Source organism: Polypterus senegalus, chromosome 7 (assembly GCF_016835505.1).
Source record: "Polypterus senegalus isolate Bchr_013 chromosome 7, ASM1683550v1, whole genome shotgun sequence".
Classification (NCBI taxonomy): domain Eukaryota; kingdom Metazoa; phylum Chordata; class Cladistia; order Polypteriformes; family Polypteridae; genus Polypterus; species Polypterus senegalus.
The window spans coordinates 37,688,970-37,707,463 of NC_053160.1; positions in this window are offsets into that span (position 1 = coordinate 37,688,970).

Sequence of the window (18,494 nt, forward strand, 5' to 3'; positions counted from 1 at the left end):
TAGAGAGTTCATTTGATTAACATTGGTCAAGGAGGATTGGTTTTAGGTTTTTGAAGGAAATGGGAAGTGGTGGAAAATTAATATACTCTTAATTATTTATATATTTGTTCTAGGCCGAGAGCAAAAAAATGTTCTGACATAAATAAGATGAAATGAAAAACAAAATTGCGCAAAGAAATAAAGAGGGTCGGTTTATAGACATGGTATTGCAAATACAATAGTTCTCAAACAGATAGGTAGAAAAAACACTATATAAAGAGATAGATAGATAGATTCAGTTAGTCAATTTATCGATATTTCACGCGACGTAATTCTCAGCTATACTGCTTTAACATTCTCCTCCTGTATTTGAGGCTCTTTTAGGCAGGTTTGATATGAATCTCTGAGTATGACACCTCTAGTGTTTCTTTAGTTTTCTGTGATTGTTGTAGGAAAGAGTCACTGAAAGTGTATGACGGGGCCCTCAAACTGTTCCGTAATGACTTTCCATACATTTATAAAGGATGTGCCGTGGAAAAGAGAGAAAGAATACTTCATGTGGAGGTGGAGCAGGTATAGGAAAGTAGGTGGGGTTCAAAGGGTTATAAATATTTTACAGTAGCACTATACAGGCGTATTACTGTGACTGTCTACTAATTAAAAGAGTGCATTAAAAGAAGACATCGATATGGTCCCAAACCTTTTGTTTTTGCTTCTTCAGTTCTGTCGCATCACATTTCCTGGTATCCTGTAATTGCAGGTTTATGAAGACAAGGATGTCATATTGTATCTGAAGTGTGCTGAGCCGATTTATTAAAACCGTTAATTGAGCCTGTAGCCCGGAGGGACTTTTTTTTTTTTTTTTTTTGTCCTTAAACTGTTCGTTTATACCCCGAGGAACAACCAGCACCACAAAACAGGAAGACAGGGTGTTACTGCAGCTCCTGTGCTTTCTTTCTATGAAGGCCGATTAGGTCGATGGATCTTGAAGGCTAATCCAAACAAGTTTGATTGGGATGTCCTTAGTCTAGACAGAGGTGGTGGCTTGGCGGCTTCTTATCTTTCTTCGGAATCGGCAGAGGGGATCTCAGGCCCGAAAGCCTACAGCATCTATAGAAAAGGAAATCTACACTTCTTTCCAAAGGAGTTCTAGAGAACTATTAACATATACAAAACCCTTCGAGACTGAAACTTACTTTTAATCGAATAAATTCGTTACTAAAATCAGCAGCCTTTTTCTTAAGTCATGCATTCCATTCACAACCGGTGGCCTATTAATGATATAGTTTTGGAAAATTAATGCCATTAACTTCTGATTCAATTAAAATGCTTATTATTTCTAATGATCCTACTCAAAACAACTTTAATAAAACATTATATAGAACGCCAGTCTATTCGGGAACTTTTTGGTATTGCATTCTGAATTTGTCATTCTTTAATATGTGACATTTCATTTTCCTATCGTTTCATTCGTGTTTTACACAAACTGTGAGACCTGAAGCTTCTGTTTTGGCCAACCGTATTTCACGATATTACATGTGTCTAAGTGTTATCATGGTTAATTCAAGGTGAGGCTGATCGCTATCCATAAAAATTAATTAATTAATTAATCAATAAATCAATTACTTATTTAACACACATATAGAAATATTATATGCAATCGTTCCATCACCATATTATTTGTAATGAAGATTACGTGTCACTATGTTTCTGAATTGAAACTGTCTGCATTGATTACTATCTAAATAGTCACTTTTCCCACGGGTCAATGTTGCTGTTTATTTTGGTCTGTCAAAAATGCATTGTGTTGTTTGAAACTGGATAAGAGCGCCTGTAAGGTTTAGAGGAGAAGCAGACGAATCGTAATTATATTAACAGGGAGGATGCCCACTAGAGACAATTCAAATTTGTAATTTTTTGCGTAAAGAACAGACCCGAATGCGTTTTCATACAGTATTTCAGTTAACAAAAGTATTATATTAACAGCAAGCTCTTAATAGAGTGAGTGTCACTGCACCTTCGTAATATTTCGAAAATACCTTTCATATATATTTTTCATCGACATTAATATATTTGATAGAATTTATTTGAGTACGTTTGTTCACAGAGGTTTAAGATATACAGAAGTACAATTAATCATCCATGTTTTAATTACAGAAGTATAATCAGATTTTTCAGCTATAGGCACTGCTTTATAGCAATGTACTGCACCAGCTGTCAATAACCAACAGTTATTCAGAGCACAGTAATATTATTTAGAATCCAACACGTTTTTTATTTAAATAAGCACTTCGAGATTTCACAAACAGTAAAAGGTAAATTGTACATATTATTTATATTTAAAATATAATCTTTATTTATTTATTTAAATCACTGCCGATATTTAGTTTAGTATATGGGTCAGACTCGAAATGATGGAAAGGAGTAGCGGTACAAATGCATGGGGAGAGAGTGTAATCACAGGAACAGACTGAATAGGCGTTTTATTTAGTAGAGGTGACGTTTAAAAAAATGCACGATGCCTTGTCACCTTTTCAGTTGTACCAGACCGTGGCGGTGTAAGTATATTCATCTTTCAAGTATGATCTGTCCAAAAATCTTGTATCCATGGGAATGATGATGAATTAAGCAAACTGCTAACGCTGAAGTCCTGAAGATACATTTGAACCTCCCCCAAACCTCCCATAAGCTTCTGCCATTTGCTAGATAGGTGAACTTAACACTTAAATATTCTCTGTCCCAAGTAAATATTTTTAATGAATTGTCCTTTTTATTTTTTTCATATGTTAGTCTTTGATTGGTTCACGGTTTACTTCGATAAAGCAACTATACAGAACCGTTACACAAATGCAGAATTTGGACATAAAACTACACACACACACACACACACACACATATATATATATATATATATCATTATGTTTCTCTATATATGTTGCAATATTCTGTATTGTGTTTACGGTACACTAGATTTTCTCTCATTGTATAGCGCCCAAAAGTGAAAGAACACTTAATAACAATTATTAAACTGAACACACACCAAAGAATGCAACGTGCATTTGATAATTTACCTAAAAAGAATATAATCAATTCAGTGTATTAAAAAGAGGCAAAATGCATGGTGTAATGAAAAGCTAATGATGTAATATTTTGTTACATCAAGTAAAAAAAAATCAGAAAAATGTAATTTCATTGTTTCTTCAATTGATAAATTATTAATTATTTTAATTAATTTTTAATTGATAAATAATAAATTTCTAAATTGTAAAATTTTTCAGTGCAAGTTACACTAAAACGGGGCAGGGAAACAACTAAACTGTGTCATATATTACATAATGTTAGTTTACCAAAATGTCTAATATTTATAGAGTAATATGAACTTGTTACTGTTTAATTTCAAAATTACATCTGTTTGCAGGACCAAATCAACTTTCCATAATCGTTTTTTTGCAACCTAGATGCCCTCAAACAAATAGAAAAATCAAACTGTCATATTTTTTTAGTGAATATGCAGTGTTGTTCCCAGTGTACGCTCACAGATTGTTTTCATATTAATAAAGTATCACTTTTTCAAAGACAACAATATACTACCTGCAGACCGTAGTTCACATTTGTAGAATAAAATAAAATACAATCGGGGAAGAGTAAATCAATCAAAAAAACAAACAAAAAAAAAAGTATACAATTTCTTTTACTTTTCTTTTGGTCCGGCAATCGACAGACGCATTGCGTCCCAAAACACGGGAGCATCGAAGAAGCGAGTTTATTATCAAAGTCCTGATCGTGTCTTAAGGAAGTAAATGCAGTAAACTCAGAACGGCCTGATACGATCAGGACAACTCGAGGCGATCATCTCCCTGTCTCTTTTGGCATCAGCTGTCATCTCTTTACATGTAAAATAAGGCATCAAATGCTAATGAAATATAGATGTATTTCAAAAAGTAAAAATAAGGGAATTGGAGCTTATTTAATAATTATGTCTCGCAATTACTTTTTGGTGCAATATTCGAGGACACCTGCGGAGACCTTCACGGCGTTTTCCTTTAAATGGAACATTAAGCTCTAATTTTATGAATCATCATAGATATCTCCAGCTTTAAAATAAGAAGGGAGTTAGAGCATTCTTGAGAGCTATCCATGACTGTATTACAGCGCCTTTAGAAAAACGGCGCCCCATTCTCCCACAGTCTTTCAAATCCTGGCAACTTATGCAGACTTTCATTAATGCTGCTTAGCGGACGTTCTAAAGGTTTGTTTTAAGTAACAAGAAAGAAAAAAAAAATCTTACTGTCTGTGATCTATCCCAGAAAAGGCACGTTCAACTGTTAATGTATTCTGAGTATATCAATATGGAATTGACGGTTTCTTTATGGCCTGAATGAAATACACAATTTTCTTTGGTTCTAGAAAACTGAGTTTGGCTCTGTAAACAAGTTGAGCGTATAAAACGCAAGAATAGAACGGAAAATGTCTTTTCAATGGCTACAACATTGACTGAAAATACCTCATTTATAAACTAATCAAATAAACCGTTTGCACTGTTTAGATGCTACATAACTATTTCCAGGATATCAATGTGTCTTTTTTCTTTATCTTTTGGCTAGAAATTATATGTGGATAAAAGTAACCATGGTTGGCTATCATGAGCCTTCAATTCCATATTGAAATGATTCCTGTTTAGCAAGAATTCCCGCATTTCTTGAATTCTTTAACAAGTTTATCAAGTTTTAATGAAGTTTTCCAGTAGCCATCTCTCTGACCAGTTTTCTTATTGATTTTACTGCACTGGTGTTCAATTTTCATGAACTAGCAGTTGCTATTTACCTTTTCTAGAAAGTGTTTATTTTTGTTTTGTGAGAAAGTTTACTTATAAAATACTGTATGACTCGTTGCAACATTTTAAGCTATGGTTTTGAAGTGTATGATACTTTTCAAACAATGAAAAAAAACTGTGGGTTAAAGTGAAAATTAAATAAAATGAAGCAATATGCTACTTTTAAAAAAACAACGGATAAACATTTTGTTCCAAATTTAGTTCACAAAGTTAACAATTTCCTTTTAACAATTAACATCAATCCACCATTTAGTGGTATATAAAGAGTACAAGAGATAATAAGGAGACTTAAGAATATAAAAATAGTTTGTTCATACTTGCACAAATTCTGATGTCTGTGAGAAATTCTTATTACAGATTAAATTATCAGAAAGACTGAGCATAAGCAGTAGGCTACATATGAGGAGGACTCAGTGGAAGAAGTGGCAATGCATTAGTAAATACTAATCTTGTTTAAAACTTTTTTAGTGAGAATTCCACAAATTTATTGCCATTGATTAACTTAGGAATCTGATATAATTTTAGTTAGAGAGGCCAACACAGAACTTCATGTACATCATATACAAATTCAATATTATGATATGGTACAAGGATATATATATATATATATATATATATATATATATATATAACAACAATAATAATAATGCTTATTTATATGAAGTTTGTGTTCAAAATATGGATCCTTAGTTTAATTTTTTAAGCAATGACTTGCTTATTGTATTGCTACGTGTCTGAAGCTTAGACCCATTGCAGATTTATCAATGTTTTCTTTACATTATCTGAATTACAAAATAAAGATGTAAGAAACAACCTTTTTTATGTTGTCTAAAGTCACTAAATTAGGACAATTATCAGACAAAAGCACTATTTATGCACACTAATCAGACAGAATTCCGCATTACGTTATATGTGGAAAAAGAGTTGCAAAAATGTAAAGTTTTGGACACATATTAAACATAATTACAAAATGGAGGATTGAAACCTAAAAGGTACTCTGTAGAAAAAAGACGTGGGAGTTGTGGTTATGCTTAAACTAAATTATCCTCTTGTGTAGCTGCATCTGCAATTTTGGTCTCCACATAACAAGAAGTACATAATGTAACAGCAATAAACTTCAGGAGAGAGTGAAGGAACTATTCTAAAGCTTATGTAGAAGAGTTAGCTGGTGAGACAACAATGATGTAAATCCTTTCATTCTTAGGCAGTGGAGAGCAGGCAGAGAATAGACAGAAGATTTCACAAGAAATAAATATGTTGAATGTGATGTTGAAAATGAGATCTTTAAATGGAGGTATGGAAAAATAATTAGACTGTAGTTGAAACTGCAAATTCAAAGGGGATACTGTATTAGAAAATGCTTTTTCAATCAATGCTTAATAACACATTCCAAATCTTTAAACAATGAAATCTTATCTTTCCACCAATCTGATTTACAAAGAAAATACAGCAGGCCACGGCCTTCCAAAAATTCTAGTTGGGTTTTTTTGCTCCTCTCTTTTTGCCCTTCCTAGTATAGAGAACAATTTTAGTTGTAACCATCTTAATGTTTTTAAGGGGGATGTATACAGAACTACGATAAAACACCTTAACTGGAAATATATCAAGGAAAACACTGACAGATTGTTGTTGTCTAGTGACTAAACGCGTACTGGATTTAGCAAGAGAAAATCCTAAACCCACTCATTAAACAGAAAATAAGTACATTGATTCCTTAGGAATTCTAAATTGAACATCAAGTAGAAAATTAGAAAGCGCAGTATTGTATAGAGTTGAGAAATAAATAAAAATGATCTATAACAAGAAAGACATTTAAGCAGCAAAGTTTAAATTCCATACTTGGTTCATTGCGACCTTTGTTGTAATTGTTGTAATACTCATGTGAATTGAAGTGAAATTATAATCAACCAGCAATATATTTAAGTAATGAACTGAGTGCTTAATGTCTTATGAATCGTGCTATTGTGGTATAAAATGTGTAACACTGGAAACACTTTTGCTGTCCAGCTCATTGGATCTCAGTCCAGTTTTTCATTGGCTTATAGGAAATGGGTGTATATGGAAAACATCATTTTTTGTCTTTTTAGAGATATTTGCAAGTGAAGTGGCACCGATGTTACCACTACACTTCTATGTCAAAGCCCCAGAGGTCTGGGCTACATTCCTAGCTCTGTCCGTGTTGCCATGTTCATCTTCTGTATGTGTGAGATTTCCTACACTTCGCATTGACTGCTCACCTTCATTTATTTTGATATGGGTGTGCAGGTATGTCCGGCTATAAAACACTGCCACATTGAAATTGTTTTCTGAGTGTATGACAACTTTCTGGTAAATATTAGGTGAAAAGAATTTATACAAATTACCACAATAAAATAATAACAAAGTTGCACTTTCTTATTTTGTCAGCAGAAGCATGGGGAATTCTTTTAGTCTTGATATATCTGATATATCATGCTTTATATAAATAATATGTCACTGCATTTTTAAATTAAAGTACTTGGAAAATGTTAAGTGAAAGACTTGCCCAGCAATGCTTAAAAAGTTACTGGCGTTTGTCTTGGTGTTTCCAAATCCTTAGCTTCCAAGGCCATAATGGCGTCAAGTCATTTTAATAGATGCAGTCTGAGGTAGTGGCTAGCGAGCACTCTGAAGTGTTTTTGATTTAGTGTTTGATCATTTTGATTGTTTATTAGATATTAGAATGAGCATATAGGATGAGGTCATATGTCCCAGCAGCTGAGGTAGTGCTACAAGTAGCATTATGCTGTGACACAGCAAAGGATACAGTAAATCAGAGCCTGAAAACAACACTATATCTTGAGTCATTGCTCTAGATTGAGAGGGGCTGCTTGAGTTGCTTCTGACATTTACAAAAGATTGCCTCAAGGAGGTATTCTTTGAAGCTTTACCAAAGACAGCTCAATCGTCTTAGTTATAAAGGCTGACCCAGAACACTTTAGGGGGATTACACAGCTTGGCTTGCTTTGGCACAGTTTCTTTACGAAGCTCTTATGAGAAGTCATTTATGACTTTGAGTAAAAGAAGATGTCTGGCTGCCTAGACCTTCCTGGAAATATTGGCTTATATAAATAAATTATATATGGTGTTCCTAGTGTGATTTTTGTATACTGAAACAAATAAAAAGAAATTACTAAAAACAATTAGTTAATTTCCATTTAGAAATAATTTAACAGTTATTTTAAATTATTACAATGTAGGTTAGAATTACACTGATTACAGTCTATAATCACATGCATGTGTGTTTGCATAGCTTCCAGGACATGTGATGTAACTTCATTGCCAGATAACACCCTTATAAAAATTTAAGGGGATCTTATTCACATAAATGAAAAAATTAAAGGAGAATTAAATGATTGCACATACTTTAATAAGACAAAGAAGAATACGATTATAAGAATTCATGAAAATTCTAACAATTTTGCTTTTACAACTGTGACATCTTTTGTTGTACTACTACAGTGATACATTTGCTAAGGTTAATTTCCAAATTAATTTATAAATTGAGAAGTACAGTATGACAATGATATGTTTATAAGTTTAGAGATGTTCTAGGGACACTCAAGAATTTTTAACAGGAAGAGAAATTCTTCCCTAAAGATTAACCACATATTTTTTTTCAGAATCTTGGTCAAATTTTATGTTCTCTTAACTGGCCATATGTTCTGCTATTTCCTGACACTCTAATTTACATGTTTCTACAATGTGCAACCTGAAAATTACACATTATGGCAATACAGTAAGTTTGCAATGGCTTATGGGTAGCTTGAACACACACAGTGCAGCACTCTGCTGTTAGTTTAATTGAAGCAAGTGTCAAATGGACATAGACACTTCACTGTGGGATTGCACCATAGTTGAATAATGTGACCATAGTGGGATTTCTTTGGGCAAAGGGAGTCAAACCTGCTGAAATTCATGAAAGGATGTTGGCTTAGACGCAAAAACAGCCTGACTCAATGAAAAGTTTAATTAATGTGTAGAAAGGTTTTTAAAACAGGAAGAACAAGTGTAACTGACTAAGCTCAAACTGGTCAACCATCAACATTGTGCACACAAGCCCACATCGAAATGGCGAATGCTTTCATCAGAGAAGACTGGTTGATACACTTCTTCGTACAAAACAACATCCTTTGGTGAAATTCAGCAGGTTTTATTATTGTAGTTATTGTGTAATTTTAAATTGCCTTTAATTTTTGGTTTGCCTATATATATAGGTAACAAACATACACAATGAGAATGTTCAAATTCATGCAGATAGCAACAACTCTTCATAGGATTTGAACCCAGACTTTTGAATCTATGAGGTAGCAGTGCTCACCAATTTATTATGGTTTACACAGTGCTGCATATCCAGTATATGGTGGCTCTCTGGCTAAAGGATCAATGCTGGTTATTGAAAGGTCCAATTCCCAGCAGTGCCAGAAGAAATGGTACTTCATTAGGCCCTTGAGCAAGGCCCTTAATCTGCAGTGGCTTAAGGGGTTCTGTAGAAATAGCTGACTCTGCATTCTGATCCCAAGCTTTTCTCTGTGTCTCTGGAGAGTAAGTTAGGGTATATGAAAACTGACAAATTCTTTTTGCAAGTAATTATATATGGCACATAAGTTAATGATTAATTATAGAATACAGTATGCATGAAAGGGTTCACCAACAAAAGCGTGATAGACATATGCGCACCGACAAAACTGCGACGGACAAATAAGCGCCGACAAATCCACTAACTGGTTTTCGACAAATGCGTGCCGACAAAATCGCCACGACAAAATCGTGAGAGAGGCCAAGAGAGTGGGACGCCCTTGCTGCAATTCTTCCTACATATGCAGGGCGTGATCTTAAGGACTATCTGTGTGCCGTGCTGATGGCATGCCGCGTCTCATAATATTGACTTCCAAAATAAACATTCTTATATATGCTTTAAACTAGTAATTCATATTTAATGAAACTTTCGCGATTTTGTCCGCGCGTTTTAATCAGCGCTATTTTGTCGGCGCGCATATGTCCATCGTGCAAATGTCGGGTCACACATGAAAGTCATATACATGATAAAATGATGAATACACAATGGGAGGTCTGAAAATCAAGAGTAAACCTTTTGAGAAGAAATTAGGAGTCACAGTGGACGTTATCATCTTCAAGACAGTGTTCAGAAGCCGTTAAGAAGGCAAACAGAATGTCAGGTTATATAGCACAGTGTGCAGAGTACACGTCCAAGGAACGAGGAGAGCAAAGTGAGAATATGGGAGAAATAAAAATAAATAAATAAATGCCACATAACCAAATACCAATGTGCTCCTATGGACACGCTATTTGAGCAATTTATGTGACTTGCATGCAGAGTAGCAAATTTCCTTCTCATTGTTTAGTATACTGTATCTCATGATCATTTTCCTTTCTTTAATATCTTTATGTAATTCTTCGAATGTCTAGATATAACTTTGACATTGCTGATGACCATTTATTCTATATCTCCTAACTTTGAAACTGTAGATGGTGGTCAATGGTGGTCTTTTAAATTTTCTGTTTTCTTTTTCTAGAAAAAAAGTTCAGTAAAGAAAGTGCTTTAAAAGAATTTTACTTCTTTGCAGGTGAATCACACATCTCATCAAATTCCCACCAAAGTCATATCATGATCATCGTCAGTTAGCCCCATATCCTTCAAAAATCTATACAAATTCTTTCTTGGCAGCTCTGTAAATACTTTGTGGATAGAACACAAGGGTATTACTAGAGAACTTCCAGACTACAGAACAGACTAACGAAGGCATCCACCTTAATAAAAGGATAAGTGTCCGTGTCCATTTGGTTGCTATGTCTCTGTCATTCTAAAAGATGGCACATCACACACATTAACACTGCATACCAAATGGCATATACCAGAGAAATATCCATTACACTGTACACAGCAAACACTAATGCTGAGGTCTAAATTTATTACTTAGATTTCAACCCATCTTAGATGGATAACACAGCTAGTTTTCCATTAAAAGCTCAACCCAAAGGATAAACTGCCCAGAATCCAGTCGTATACATCTCCTGCTTGGTTTGGAAACATTTAAAGTCAACCCAGCATGGCAACTGGAACATCCTTTTATATGGAAAAATAAATTGTCACACCACCTAGATTCTGAAACAGCAATATTGCAATCAAAACCATTTCACCTTCACTAAATTAATAAAAACTCAAACTTTCCATTGCACTGAAATGTAAACAACAAAATACACTACACTGATGTTTTTATTTTGTGAGACACATTAAATTAAAGTACATTCACAGTTGGTTCCTACTTTGTACCCAATGCACCCGTTTAATATTATACTGAGTTTGGTTTAGGTGGTTGAGAAAATGGATGGATGTCTTTAAAGTGCTAAGAGTTGCGCCAAGTTAAAGATCTTACAATTAACATTAATGATCAAATAAAAAATAAATATGTTTAATTATATTCTGTCAATAATAAAAAATGAAATAATGCATTTAAATATTATTTTAAGGAACTTGAATTAAGCACAGTTATAGTAATTCAGTAATAAGTTTGAAACACTAATGTGTCATACGATTTTAAAATTACGTTATGGACATGGCAGGACTGATTTAGCAAATATGACAGAGACAGGTTTAAACTAGGCTTACTATGAACAAAAGAGAGTGACAGAGTCTGCTTAGTAGTTGGGGGAAAAAAAACTCTTTAAAGATACTGTTAAGTTTTGTTATCTGTGCTGGTGTATTCAGTTCTGTAACTGACTGGAACAGTAGTCTCTCTGTGCTTGTTGGAAGCAGCCAAAATCAACGATATACAATCTGGTAAGTATAATAAAGGAACAATGCTGAGCAGTGCTGCACCATATTATTAAGAATATCTAATCTTTCTCTGTATTCCCTGAAAAACAACATAAATTACTGAGAATATTTAAACATCAAAGAATAACTAATCAGCATTTGAAGTTGTGTCTTCAAATATGCTGCAAATTTATTTAATGCATTTATGTGACTGAATGTTATTATGCAAGTTTGTGTGTTTTTTCACAGCATGTTAAAAGGAATTTGCACTACCTACAATTACATGATTATATAGTACAAAAAATTCAATATATTCATACTTTAGCATTATTTCTTCTTCAACAAGGTAAGCTTTACCTGGACAAAACAGTTGAGAAAGTGAGATAAGAAAAACCAAAACCTAAGGGCAAGTTATTAAAAATATGAAAACAAACAAAACATCATCTGTCCATTTTCACAACTTAATTTTTTTCAACAGAATTACAGGGAGCCAAAGTCTTTGTCTACAAGTCACGGGGCAAAACAATAACCAGCCTGGAAGGGATGCCACACTATATATGTGAACACTCACTCTCAAGATCCTCTCACTCACGTATACCAAGCCAATTTAAAGTCTTCAGTTAACACAGTTTACATGTAGTTATGATGTGTAGGGAAATACAGCACAAAATGTTTTGTTTTGTATTTTTTTCATTTCAGCTTATACTGAATTGTAACATTTGCATTATACCTCGTAATACAATATGAAGCGTTTGTTGCTAGACCCACTGGTGCAGAAATCTGTAACGATAACCAGGGCTGTCTTAACGCACGGGCACACTGGGCAGTTGCCCTGCGGCCCCACAAGCATAGGAGCCCCAAGCTAATCTATGTATGTTGTGACTTGCTGAGTGGTTGTGTAGGTAGGGGCCCCAGTGCACTGCTTTGCCTGGGGGGCCTATAATGTTGATAAGAAGGCCCCGGCGACAACACAGTATATAGCAAAACAACAGCAGACATAAATAGCAAAGCAGAGCAATGACAATTTAAAATAAGCCATTGTATTAACATTCCAAATTAAATATATAACATATAAACATATGATATACAAGAGAATAAAAAACAACACAGCAGTAAAATTGAATCCCTAGTGAAAACTGATATTGAAGGTGCTTATGGAGTCTTGATCACTGGTCAAACATGTCATTCCTTGGGAGTTAACACATAACTGGCACAGAGATTGTCTTTATATACACTAATAAACCTAATCATAGTATTTTTGGGTTGTAGATGTAACTTAAACACACACCAACCATCCATCAGTTTTCTGAACTCATTAGGTGCAAAGCAGGAAGCAACCCTGAACGAGATGCAGTAGCAGTTCACTCACACTGGGCAAATTTGGAGTCATAGTGACCTAGTTGAGGATTAAACCCCAGACCATGGACTTTTCAGGAAACCACACTAATTTATTCTCAACACATTATCCATCCATCTATTATCCAACCCGCTATATCCTAACTACAGGGTCACGGGGATCTGCTGGAGCCAATCCCAGCTAACACAGGGCGCAAGGCAGGAAACAAACCCTGGGAAGGGGGCCAGCCCACCGCAGGGCTCTCAGCACATTAGCAGCTGTTAAAGTATTTGCAAAATTTCAAAATGCATTTTACATATTTTTTAGAAGTTAAAAATGACAGTCTTTTAAAGTCCATATTTTCTAATTATTAACACCTAATTATTAAGCCATAAGTGCTTTTCAAAAACAGTGCTTTAACACACACAGATACACACACACACGCACACACACACACACACACACAGAGAAATAACCACCAAAAAAATAAATAAAAGGTCGAGTACGCCCAAGGGCCCAGTTTACTGATACCATCCTGACTGTACTTATATGAACTGTAAAGAGAACTAAGGAAGGAAAACCTTATACTGATATATTTTTTTAAATTGATAAATATTTTTCTAACTGTGACTTTAAATGTTTTACAGTGGCAACCTATGTACATTTATGCCTATCACAAGAAATCTATCTGCTGACTGAAATTTTCAAATATCAATATAAGTCACAGCTCTAATACTGAAAAACACACTTTTAGATAAATGGTAATTTGAACAACAAGACACTGGACACTGACAGACGTAAGTTCAAGACAATCTGACAACACATTTAGACATTTACATTCAGATTACATGCATTAACAACAAAGCAGCCACCTATTAACCAATAATTCAATAATCAAGAAAGTAATTTCAGAAAAAGCAAATATTAAGTGCTTTACCTCTGAAACAAGCTGACAGCGTGTTGCAAGCAACTTCCATCTCCCTCTGCTGGCCTCTCTGCCGCCGTCAAAATTATAACCTATAAAATCCAATATACTGTATGTATGCACTTTTTTTTTTCGAGGGAATACTTACATATTTAAAGGGTTCATTGTACTGATATACAAGAGACTCATTTGGAGATGAAGGGCAGGTCAGGACAAGCAGAACTGTGGCATATCTGAAATAATGCTGGATAAGCAGCCGGTCTATTTTTCGGCAGATTTTTAGGTCAATTTTATTATTGTGAGATTAAATTTGAATGACTGATCATTATGCTTATAGAAAAAAAGATTGCACTTCACAAGTCAGGATCCACTCCTGAATCCAGACAGACTGCTCTGAAAACAAATTGGAACATTGTTAATAAGCATCTAGAAATGTTTTGTGTTCATAAAAAAAAAAAAAATTAAATCTTAAAAAAATGCAGCCTTTGAAGAAGATTGATTATTATTAAGAAGATGCCAGGAATGAAAGGGAGTGACATAGGTTGGGTGTTGGGAGAATGAAAACTGAAAAGATGCAACATAAAGATAGAATTTGGTAAGTGTAAGAAGTGAAATCGGAATTAGGATGGCTTTCAAGAAGGAGAGAGGATAACTGCTTTTAGAAAAGCAAAGGATGAGGGATTTTTCTTTACATGTTTGTCTGTGTTAGAATTTAAACATGTCTACTGCTAAAAAGCATGATTAATATGCACCATATTTTAACTACCTTTTGAGTATGGATAAATGCATAAAGACTTGTTAAAGTTTAGACTTTCTCAATCCAAAAGGAACACATTTTTCATCTAGTAAAAAAAAAAAAAAAGATTCTTTTTTTATATGGTGGTTGCTGAAATTCTTATCATTAGAGTGGTAATGAATATATAACCTGTCTTCTGGTACTACTTTATAGCGTTGAAGCAAATTCCAAGAAAAAATGAAAGTAGACTCTCCAGTCCACCAAGCTTATTTGGTTAGTTAATACCTAAGTTGACCCATGGTCAATTCCAGATGCTTTTAAAAAAAATGCTGCAGATTATCAAAAATCTTTTTCATGAAGAAGTGCTTTTGGACTTTCTGTATTTCACATCCCCCCAAATTTTTATTGCATAACGTCCCTTTTATATAGCAAACACAATCCTGGAACTGTACACCCAGACGCACAAATGGATATGCAGGTGTCTTAAGCAAAAAATTTCCATGTTCTCTGTTTGCCTATTGCTTTCTTCAAAAAATGGCAATAAAAATCGATGTTGGTTTCTGCTTTAGCATCACTGTCACTGTTGTGGATAATACATTATATTGATGTTTGTAGTTATTTCTTCATTTAATGGAAAAAGGCTAGGAATCCTGGAAGAAATACATTGTGTTTTCATCCAGTACCTCTTATATGATGAGTTACCAGAATATTGTCAGCAATATGTTTAGTATAGAAGCACATTTGAGAAAAGGAGCATTTAAAAAAGATTCATCAGGTATCTCTCAATTTACATTTGGGATGAACACATTAACATGTATCGTGCTCTTAATCTGTGCTATCCTTACTCTTTTATGAGTTCATTTTGCCGGGAGTAATGCAATTAAGTGAATTGTTTGTGCATATTTTTAAAACCCTTTACTGTATTTTCTGAAGAATTCTTAAGTGCCTTCTATACTTGTTTGGCATCTGGTAAATAAATAGCAGTAGCAAAATAAAAATGCTACTGTATACAAGCTAAAAATACTGCTAAATGCAGAGAGAATAGATAGCATTTGGAGCTTGGAACTAGTGAAGGTGTTTTTATTCCATCACAGGATGTATATTTCCTAGTTAAAAGTAAATTAAATATAAAGTAAATTACACTTTCAAAGAAATACAGTGAATTATTAAATTCTTCAAGACCCTAAACAATCTGTATTCTTCAAAATGTTAGACCTTGAAACAGTGCTTTGGGAGACAGAAGGGACACGTATACGAGAAATCAAAACACTTCCAAAATAAGTATAAGTCATAAATTCCTTCTTTTATTAAAAAAAAATGTAAAAACTCAAAAAAATGACATTAAATTAAACACACAGTATGCCAAAAGAAGAAAATATGTTATCAGTATAATAATGAAGAATATAACACATAACAAGTTTCAGTCTTATTAATGAATAACAGAATTGGAGTTGCTAATAATTTTAATATCACAAGAATTACACTTTCAAAAAAATGAATGTAATTGAATCAAACACTGTGATGAATGAATGGTTCCTGCTAATATATTTTGTAGACATTTAGTAGCTTTGAGATGTTTGGTATTTAATAATTTTAATGGGCATGAATAACACTTTTTATTATTCAGAACATTGATTTTTCATGTGCAGCTTATTCACTTGTAACAAATGCACCAAAAATAACATTAACCTTCATTGTTTCCTAACGAATCGCAGATGATTTTGCAGGTAGCGGATTTTATTAATTTAGAAACATTTCCTCCATTTTTAATAGCTCACTGAACCACCCTTTTAATTAAAACAAAAAGCCCTCACTTATATCCAGATTCATTTTCTTCTAGTGTGAATAAATAATATTAGTTTTTGATTTAATTGATTGAAAAGATTCTCCAAAACATATATATATATATATATATATATATATATATATATATATATATATATATATATATATATATATATATATATATATATATATATATATATATATATATATATATATGTTTTGGCAATAAAAAGGCAAATAAGATTTAATATATTTGCCTACTCATATCAGTATATTGAAACCATCATATATTATGTGTAAGGTCTGATTTTTTTATATCCTTTGTCCTTTCCCTTAGATAAATACAGTCTCATTACCCACACATATTTTAACATGTAGAAACAAGAAACATTTTGAAGAAATCATCTAGGATTAGATTCCAGTAACTCATTATATTTATTAATCCATTCAAATCCATTCAAAAATCTTATTATATCCTCAGTTTTTAAGGTAAAAAATGCTTTTGCATGAATTTACAGGCCATAATATACGTTTACTTAAAAATCTTCATTTAAGAATATTGGACTATAGCTGATAATAACTCTGTAAGGAAAACATATACAATTCTTGTCCCCTTCCACATCATTTCATACCTTTGTACTTTGTCATAAAATTCTTCTTTCCTGCCATCTTTTCTATATTTGTACCAAAAAAAAGAAAGATTTAATGTCCATACAGCAGGCTTGATTTGCTTCAAAGATGAACTTCAAATCTCAATAAAGCAATAAAGCTGCTGTTCTTGAGTGTAGGCACATGATGTTCATACATTTTAAACTTTATCATGACAAATTAATCATTGATTACTTTACATATTCTAAGACTAGAGCTTACTAATAAATAAAGATTAGTCAGTCAGTCATTCTCCAACCCGCTATATCCTAACACAGGGTCACGGGGGTCTGCTGCAGCCAATCCCAGCCAACACAGGGCACAAGGCACATAAAGATCAAATAAAAAAAAATAGTAAAATGTAAGCATAAGAATTCAAACAGTGATTTTAACCAAAATGCCCACTGCAAAATATTTAAAACAGCATTAGGAACCCACTAGATCAGTGTCTGCTCAAGTAGCAAATGCAAAGCAAGTGAAGACCTCAAAATGCAATATCAGGCAGAAAGATTCCAGATGAAACATATAACAGAGAATAAACCAAAATCATAGCAAGGTATAAAAAAACTGCATAAAACTACCTCTCAGCAGTGGAATTCAAAGTGGAGGGTTGATGATATCATTGCTAGCAATCAAAAGACATTGCCTATACTCTCTAAGTAAATTACTAGGTTGAGTCATCTGTTTTGTACCGAAATGAATGATATATCCTTTTCAAAATAAACATAGAAGCAGCTAAAGAAATCTGTCAAATAAAAGTCATACTAAGATGAAAAAATGTGGAGAAGCAGAAGTGAAACAAATGTAAATTATATACAGTAAATACACTGGTATATATTACAGTATACAGCACACATACCCACATTCACTTACGTATGTGCCAATCTGAACCAAAAACAAATGTTCCATCCAGCCATTTATTAACCCACTTGTCCAATTTAGAGTCATAAGAGACCAGTCATTCCAATCACCTTCAGATTAAGACTGGAACCAAAACTGGAAGGAGCACAACAACACACGGAGGGCTAATTTAGAGATGCAACACGAGACTTTGAGAGGAAAAACTTAAGTGCAGGAAAGAACATACACAAAGACACAGGGAGAATGTTCAGATCCCACTCTTGCTTTGGCCAGCACTTGAACTCAGGAACTCTTAGAAAGCAGTGCTGAATACTGTGGCACTAAACTATCCAGAGACAGTTTTAATGTATCGTATCTAATATATGTCTTGTCTTTATGAAGTGGTAATTTTTACTTGAAAGATATATTGGAGGCTTTTTAGATTTTAATAACCATAGAATTTTCCAGCTACAAAGTACCCTTAAAACATTTGTATATTATTGTAGTGATTAGCAATACATACACTTTTTTAGGAAGTGTGGAAAGACTTATTACACTTAATGACTAAACCATCTTGATCATCTTTACAGTATTTCAGCATGTTTTAAAGTGTAA